Below are 9321 nucleotides of genomic sequence, written 5' to 3' on the forward strand. Positions count from 1 at the left end.
GGGTTGCCATTTCCTTCTCCAGGGAATCTTCCCGACCCAGGGATGGAACCCAGGTCTCCCACATTGTAGATAGACGCTTTACCATCTGAGCCACTAGGAGAGTAGCACGGGGAAAAGTTTAGGGAGATGTTTTGGGAAAGTTGGTCCAGCAGTAATCAGTTAACAAGTATCATTTTTTAGTGTCTCCCCATCCCCGCCAAAAAAAAATTCCTCCACTGCAAGGATTCAGAAAGAAAAAAACAGAAAACAACACAGGCTTACCACCAAGAGATCATCTACATAATAGGTTGAAGGGTCACAACAACATGTGTATTGTATATAATGTATGTCACATGTGTACTTTTAAATGTTATAGTAACCACATTTAAAAATAAAAAAAGGGACAGGTGAAATTAATGTTAATAGCACATTTGATTTAACCCAGTATATCCAAAATATTATTATTTCAACATGTGAATAATTTTAAAGGTTATTGGTGAGATATTTTTACATTCTCTTTTTCATATTGTCTTCAAAATCCAGTGTATATTCTACACTTACAGCTTCTTTCACCTTGTACTAGCCGAACTTCAAGGGTTCAGTGGCCACTTGTGGCTGGTGGCTACACAAATGAATAGCCTGGCTCCAGCTGGTCAGCCCGGAGGCATTAAGAACCTAAGTTCAAGTTGATCGTCTGTTACAGATGTAGTAGGAAGAACAGAAGAGACTGGTACCAAAAACAACATTGTGTTCACTCATCAACATGTATTCAACAACTTCTATTCAGTTCTCCAATAACCTGAAACTTATGTTCTATCCAGGGTGAGAGACAAACATATTAATAGAAAGAGGAAGAGACACGTTGTAAAGTCTGCAGCAAATACAAAGTGGTCTGGGAGCTGAAGGAACAGAACAGCAATATAAAAATTGGAAGAATTGGAAAAGAAAAAAAAAAGAATTAGGGAAGGCTTCACAAAGTACGTGATGCTTAAACTTGGTTATAACAGATGTAGGAAGCTTTCAAGTGAATAGGGTGAGAGATGAGCAAACAGAACAGTTTGAAACAAAATATGTACAGACTTCTCAAAATGCATGGTCTGTGCTGGAAGCAATGGGCCTGGGAGGGACAGGAACCAGCATGTACATGAAGAAGATGAACACAGGAAAGGAATCAAGATGAAGAAGACGGACCAGGAGGTTAAGAGCTTTGTAGCCAAACTACATCATTGGAATTTTTCCCTTTGGGCATAGAGAGCTGCCAGAAACCTTTACACAGGGAAAAGACCTGATTAGCTTTGTTTTCTGTAAGTACAGCACCAAGCTGGAGAAGGGGGTGGAGGGAAATTTATCGGGAGAACAGATTACAGACAGCTTGTAGAAACAGTCCAGAGAAGATACGTTGAGAGCCTATTTTAAGCCAGTAGCATAGGGTTTGGGAGAGACAGAATCAAATGATGTTTTAAAATTAGAAGCAGCAAGATTTAGCAGCTGACTGTATGCAGGGGGTGAGAGGAAGGAGGTGAGAACAACAGGGAGGTTTCCAAATCGGGAGACAGGTAAATGGTGATGCCATTAAGCCCGATCAAAACAGAAGGGACAGCACAGATTTGGGGTCGGAGGAGAAAAGGTGTTTGCTTGAGGGTGTGTTCAGTATAAGGTGTCCCCAGGTCTAATGGGACATCACATACACTCCTAGAGCTCTTGTCTAGAGAGAATCTGGTGCTGGTCATTGGGAGTCCTCTGCATTTAAATGCTCATAGGAGCCATAGGGTGGGTGAGATTCCCTTGAGGAAAACATGTAGACAATCCCAAAGACAAAATTCTGGGGGTTGCCAGCCAAATGAGTGGACAGAGAAAGGTGCAGTGAGGCCAGGAAGAGTACAGAGACCATTCGAGGAGGGATTTCTGAGAAGTAAGCATGCGTGATCAGTCGCTCAGTCGTATCCAACTCTTTGCAACTCCACGGACTAGAAGTAAGAGTGAACACCAATGCTACCTGTTCTGGAAAAGTCATTTATTTCAGTTTTAGGCAACACACACGGCATGTAGTCACGGGTCCATACTGTGCACTGTTTTCCTGCATGACTAGCCCCTAGCCAGGAACAAGGGATGAGGAATCATCTGCCGAGGCGCCCCAGGGACTGTGATTGTGGTTTAGATAAAATGTTGAGGGAGAGGTGGAGGTGGTTAGAAGAAAAAGAAGAAGATGTAGGCTCATGGGTAGGAAACAGAGCTAACCTGAAGTGTGAGTGGGAGAGGAGGGGACAGGCAGGGAGGTGTCTGAGCTGCACGTGGGAGAGGCCAGGGAGAGCAGCCCAGTGACCACAGGCTCCTGGGAACAGAGGCAGTCAGGGGTCCTTAGGAAATGGATGCTGACAGCTAAAGAAGACAGGTCTGATGGCAGCTCCCAGGGAGGAGCAGGAACTGGTACTGATGAGTCTAGGGTGTGATGGTGTCTGTAGATGCTTATGGCTGGGTGTGAGGTTGAAGGTTTGTTTCTGCAGATTCTTAGAGAGGGGAGGTCCCTTTAGGCTCTGAAATTCTGTTTTCAGTTGGAGAGAAAAAGATGAGAAAGAGTTTAGAGAATTTGAACACCATGGAGCCAGTGTTCCTCAGAGGACTCCGTAAAAGAGGGACAGTGGGAGGGTGGGGAAGTGAGTCTGGATGGAGCAACGTGGACGAGAGGGAGCTGGAGGCTGGAGGTGGCGTGTCTGCCAAGAGCCATGAGAACAAGGGTAAGAGTAGAAGGAACCACTGGGTGTTGACAGTCCCCACAACAACCTCAGAGGTAAATTCTACTGAACTCACTATTCATATGAGAAAATGGCAGCCAGGATGGGCTAATTCATGCTGAGTAACAAACACCCCCTAGATCCTAATGACGTCAAACAGCATGGTGATGCTATATGTGTGTGCTTTGGGTTGGTAGGCACTCTGCTCCACACTCAGGGACCAAATGACTGTCATCTTTCAGGGAAAAGGCAAGATGGAAACTGTCATAGGGCTTCCCTGGTGGCTCAGCAGTATAGAATCTGCCTGCCAATGCAGGAAACGCAAGTTTGATCCCTGGGTTGGGAAGATCTCCTGGAGAAGGAAAGGGCCACCCACTCCAGTATTCTTGCCTGGGAAATCCCATGGACGGAGGAGCCTGGCAGGCTACAGTGCATGGGGTCGAAAAGAGTCAAGACAGGACTGAGCGACTAAACAACAACAGCAGCTGTCTTGAGGCTTCTCCCTGGGGATGCACACCTGCTCCCCGTCTCGAGCCACTGGCCAGAGCAAGTGCGTGACCCCTCCTATACCAGGGGGACCAGCAGGGCAAGTCGACTATGTACCTAGAAGGACAGTTGAAATTCTTGCTGCCCAGCCCAGAAACCGGGGCTCAGAGATGTGGAGTACTTTGTCGAAAGTTGTCTAGATGTTTAGTAGCATAACTGACACTTGTGGTCCATTTTTTGGCATTCAGGCCCTGCTCTTTTCATAAGCTGTGCTACCCCCTCAGGATGGAAAACCGCATAGAACAAGTTAGATCCAGCAATGACAAAAAATAAAGAGAAGCCAAGTGCGCCAAAGCCAGAGGAACACACACACACTCCACGATACATAAACATACACGTGACAAACCACCATAAAAAGCAGAAACCCAGATTTTGTTTTCATTTTGTTTTCAGCCTTACACCACTTACACTAGCGAATCTGTGTTTCCGACAAGCAGCCGGCCTGGGGTGGGGCACTCTCCACTGACTTTAGGGGCACGTGGACTCGACAGTGAGCCGAGTGTGCTCTGGGTTGCAGGTGTCTGACTTCCAGATGCTTGCCCCCCACCTGCCTCCTGAAGGGCGTTCCTTCCAAATGTGTGGGTTTGAGCAAGTATCTCAAGAGCCCACAACATCGCACTCTTCAATGTAGGAAAACATAAATTTCCAAAGTCTTTCTTTAAAATTGAAATATCGTTGATTCACAATGTTGTGTTATTTTCAGGTGTATAGCAAAGTGATTCAGTTAAATGCATATTCTTTTTCAATTTCTTTTCCCTTATAGGTTATTACAAGATACTGAGTATAGTTCCCTGTGCAATACAGTAGATCCTTGTTGGTTATCTATTTTATATATGGTAGTGTGTATATGTTAATCCCAAACTCCTAATTTAGCCCTTCTAATTTTCTCCTTTGTTAACCAGAAGGAGAAGAAACATAATTTTTCAGTAACTTTGAAAGAAATGAATCTGGGGGAGGGATAGTTAGAGAGCTTGAGATTGACAGTACACAGTTCCATATTTTAAATGGATAACCAACAAGGACCTACTATATAGCACAGGGAACACTGCTCAATATTATGTAACAACCTAAATGGAAAAAGAATTTGAGAAAGAATAGATGCATGTATAACTGAATCACTTTGATGTACATCTGAAACTAAAACATTGTTAATCAGTTATACTCTAATATATTAATAAAATGAATATTTAAAATATTAAATTTCAAAAAAATAAAGTAAAAAGGGGAAATCTAATACACAAAAATATGTCTATATTTGCCCTAATTCACTTCTGGTCTAGATCACATTATATTTTATTGAGTCTTTTCCCCTTTCCCCACTTAATATTTGATCTTACACAGTTTCTGCATGTCAACTTAGAACCAGACATGAAACAATGAACTGATTCAAAATCGGGAAAGGAGTATGTCAAGGCTGTATCTTGTCACGCTGCTTGTTTAACTTCTAGCAGAGTACATTATATGAAATGCCAGGCTGGATGAATCACAAGCTGGAATCAAGATTTCTGGGAGAAATATGCAATCTCAGATATGCAGATGATACCACCCTAATGGCAGAAAGTGAAGAGAAACTAAAGAGCCTCTTGATGAAAGTGAAAGAGGAGAGTGAAAAAGTTGGCTTAGAACTCAACATTCAAAAAACTAAAATCATGGCATCTGGTCCCATCACTTCATGGCAAATAGATGGGGAAACAATGGAAACAGTGACAGACTTTACTTTTTTGGACTCCAAATTCATTGCAGATGGTGACTGCAGCCACAAAATTAAAAGATCTTGCTCCTTGAAAGAAAAGCTATGACCAACCTAGACAGCATATTAAAAAGCAGAGACACTATTTTACAAACAAAGGTCTGTATAGTCAAAGCTATGGTTTTTCCAGTGGCCATGTATGGATGTGAGAGTTGGACCATAAAAAAGGCTGAGCACTGAAGAATTGATGCTTTCAAATTGTGGTGCTGGAGAAGACTCTTTGTCGAGAGTCCCTTGGACAGCAAGGAGATCCAACCAGTCAATCCTAAAGGAAATTAACCCTGACTATTCATTGGAAAGACTGATGCTAAAGCTAAAACTTCAATACTTTGGCCACCTGATGTGAAGAGCTGGCACATTGGAAAAGACCCTGATGCTGGGAAGGATTGAAGGCAGCAGGAGAAGGGAATGAGATGGTTGGTTGGCATCATCGACTCAATGGACATAATTTTAAGCAAACTCCAGGAGATGATGAAGGGTAAGGAAGCCTGGTGTGCTGCAGTCCATGGGGCCACAAAGAGCTGGACACGACTGAACAACTGAACAACAACAACTTACAAAAATCTTGAGTAATCAGAAAGGCATAGTCAATTTCAAGACTTAAAACAATCACAACAACAGCGAAGTTCATCTGTAGTCAGGTTTTCTGTTTTCACAGGTAGCCTGGGCAGTGATGTAATACAACTGAGTCAGGCCAGTTATTTGTGGAAAGACTCAAGGATAAGTGACTAAAGGCTATGTCGCCTGAAGTAGGAGACACAAACACAAGCCAAAGTTTGTGTGTTCTGCCTTTTTTCGAGTATACTGGGCGTTTATTGACTTTATCCTCCCAGAATCCAGCCCTGCCTCTGCCAGGAGAAGCACCCCAGGTTTTCCTTGGGGCAATCACCCCCTTCCTCTGTTGAATCCAGTTACGAAGGAGGTGCTGTCAGCCAAGGTCCCTGTACCTCCAGGGGCATGAGACCGAATTAGGTCATTCAGACACTGTCCTGCTGGAAGTTGAGTGTGAGAGGAGTAACCTCAAAACAGAGACAGCTGGAGACGGTTCATCCCTGCAGAGGTCTGTGCAACACCTATTTGATCCTGCCGCCTGCATCCTCATAGCTCAACACCTGTCCTTTCTGGAGACTGACTCTGTGACCTTCCTGTGGGTTCCTTGCCTGCCCCAATGAGACTGAGAATGCATTCCTGTTTTGTTTTTATTGTTGTTCAGTCACTCAGCCGTGTCTGACTCTTTGTGACCGCGTGGACTGTAGCACGCCAGGCTCCTTCATCCTTCACTATCTCCTGGAGCTTGCTCAGATTCACGTCCATTGAGTCAGTGATGCCATGCAACCCTCTCATCCTCTGTCGTCCCCTTCTCCTCCTGCCTTCAGTCTTTCCCAGCATCAGGGCCTTTTTCAATGAGTCAGCTCTTCACATCAGGTGGGCAAAGTATTGGAGGTTCAACTGCAGCATCAGTCCTTCCAATGAATATTCAGGGTTGATTTCCTTTAGGATTGTACTGGTTTCATCTTAGATATAAAAAAGTCAAACTAGAACTGATTTATGAGGAGCACCAAAATTATTGATCATGAGCCACGTACCATTTGGTGGAAACGGAGGGGGTGTGTCCTTGAAGAACTCAGCCTCTTTGCCTAGTCATCAGAGGAGCCCATTCCTCTTCTTCCAGGTCTCTGGGCTTGGTAACCTTGGTGGGATGAAACATTTTATACATGAAGTTTTCTGTCATTCTCATTCTCGACCTTTTTACCAAAAGGGTTCATATTATCTCAGTAATTTTAAACTATAAGTAGCATCATTTTTTAGGACAAAGGGAAAGGAAATACGCATAGGTTTATTTTTAATTGTCTTTAAAACATTATTTATCCTTTACCACCTTAGGATAGGCAGAAATTTCTTAGGACATGAGATGCACTGGCCATAAAAGAAAAAAGATTGAAAATCTGAGTTTATTAAAATTTAGAAGTTCTGCTCTTCAAAAGATACCATTCAGAAAGTGAAAAGGCACTGTACATGTTAAATTTACACAATGTTTGAGGTAAACTTTGCATGTCAAGTTATATTTCAAAAAAGCTGGAAAGGGGAAATGTAAAATTTGAGATATATATACTAATATACATAAATATATACATATACATACATGTATACATATATATATATATGTATATATATTTGGTTGTGCTGAAGGGCTGGCAGGATCTTAGTTCCCTGATCAGGGATTGAACCCAGGCCCTCAGCAGTGAGAGTGCAAAGTCCTAACTATTAGACCTCCGGAAAATTCCCTGAAAAATATATTTTAAAAAAAGAAGATAAAAAGGCAAGCAATAGATTTTGAGAAAATATTTGTAAGGCACCATGAATAGAACTTATTTAGAGAATATATAAGGAACTTCTGCAATCAATAGTAAAAAGACAAACGACCCACTAAAAATGGCAAAAGACTTGAGACATGTCAAAAAGAAGATACACGAATGACCAATAAGTACATGAAAAAGTGTTCACCATCACTAGTTGTTTATGGTAAAAACCACAGTGCGATTATCACTTACCCACTAGAATGAATAGAATTAAAAGGACTTGACAATACCAAATATTAAGTAGGTTGTGAAGCAAGTAGTACTCTATACTGGGGGGAATATGAGATATTATAGCCATTTTTTTAAAGAATATTTTATTTTTATTTATTTATCTGTGGCCGTGCTGGGTCTTCCTTACTACACCAAGGGAAGGCTAGCTGTGACGAGTGGGGTTTCCTCTCCTGTAGGGTGCGGGCTTCTCATTGCGGAGGTTTCTCTTGTTGTGGAGCTTGGGCTGTAAGACATGAGGCTTCAGCAGTTGTGAGATGTGGGCTCAGAAGTTGTGGCACCTGGGCTCCAGGGCACAGGCTCAATAGTCGTGGCACAGAGGCTTAGTGGCTCCACAGCAGACGGGATCTTCTTGGATCGAGGGTCAAACCGTGTCTCCTGCATTAGCAGACAGATTATTCATCATTGGCCCTCTCAGGAGGGCTTCGAACTTACACAACCTTTCCAGCCACAACTGTTACTTTGATCTTTATCCCAAGAGTTATAGGAAGTTAGTGGAGTATTTCAAACTCAGGATTGACATGATCAGATTTATGTCTGAGAAACAGCCATTCCTGGCAGCAGGGCAGGGAACAGACTGAATGCAGGGAGAGCAGTCAGGCATCCTTAGTGGAGGTCTGAGTGGGATAATGAAGACTGGACTGGAGTGATGGCCGTGGAGATGGTCACAAGTGGGTGTACTTGAGACGTATTGAGAAGGTGAAAGCAACAAGACCTAGTAATGGACAACAGAGGCAAGGAGGGAGAAAGAGGGGTCAGGGATGACCCCGAAGTTATGTTCCGGAGATGTAACATGCAACAGTGAGATTCCAGCTAACAATATTCTGTTGTATATTTGGAATTTGCTAAGAGGGTAAATCTTAAATGCTATCAGCACAAAAAGAAAGAAAGGAAGAAAGAAATTGGGACTTTGTGAGGTGATGGATATGGTAGTTAGATTATGGTACTTATTTCACAATGCATGCGTGCATGTATATATATAGCAAATCATCTAGTTGGACCCGTAAATATATACAATTTTAAATTATCAATTCTATCTCAAAGCTGGGGTGAGGGGGAACCATGAGTGAGATTTCCGACTTGTGTAGCCGCATTCATGGTATTCATTGAGTGAACACCAAAGCAGGAGTATGTTCTAGGTAATCTTGAGCCTGAGTGCCTGCGAAATATCCAGTTGGAGGTGTCGGGCAGGAGGTGGACATCTGAGTCAGGAGCTTGGTGGGGGAGGGCTGAGCTGGAGGTATAAACTCATGGTTCAGTACTGCATTCAGAAAGCTGTGGAACTGGATGAAATCACGTGATGCGGGAGAACTGACTGAAAACAAACAGGACCTGGGATTGAGACTTAAAGATTATCAATATTTATTGAATATCAAGCTAAGCATGATTCCCTGGTGGCTCAGTGGTCAAGAATCCTCCTGTCAGTGCAGCAGATGCAGGGTTCATGCCTGGGTCGGAAAGATCTCCTGGAGGGAGAAATGGCAACCCATTCCAGTATTCTTGCCTAGAGAATCCCATGGACAGAGAGGCCTGGTGGGCTACAGTCCATGGTGTCGCAAAAGAGTCGGACATGAATTAGGAACTAAGACAACAACAAGCGTGATTATGGGGACTTCCTGGAGGTCGAGTGGCTAAGACTCCACACTCCCAGTGCAGGAGGCCTGGGTTCCATCCTTGGTCAGGGAACTAGATTCCACATGCTGCAGCTTAAAGTCCAAATGCAGCA

Source organism: Giraffa tippelskirchi, chromosome 9, assembly GCF_054371585.1.
Source record: "Giraffa tippelskirchi isolate mGirTip1 chromosome 9, T2T-mGirTip1v1.2.pri, whole genome shotgun sequence".
NCBI lineage: Eukaryota > Metazoa > Chordata > Mammalia > Artiodactyla > Giraffidae > Giraffa > Giraffa tippelskirchi.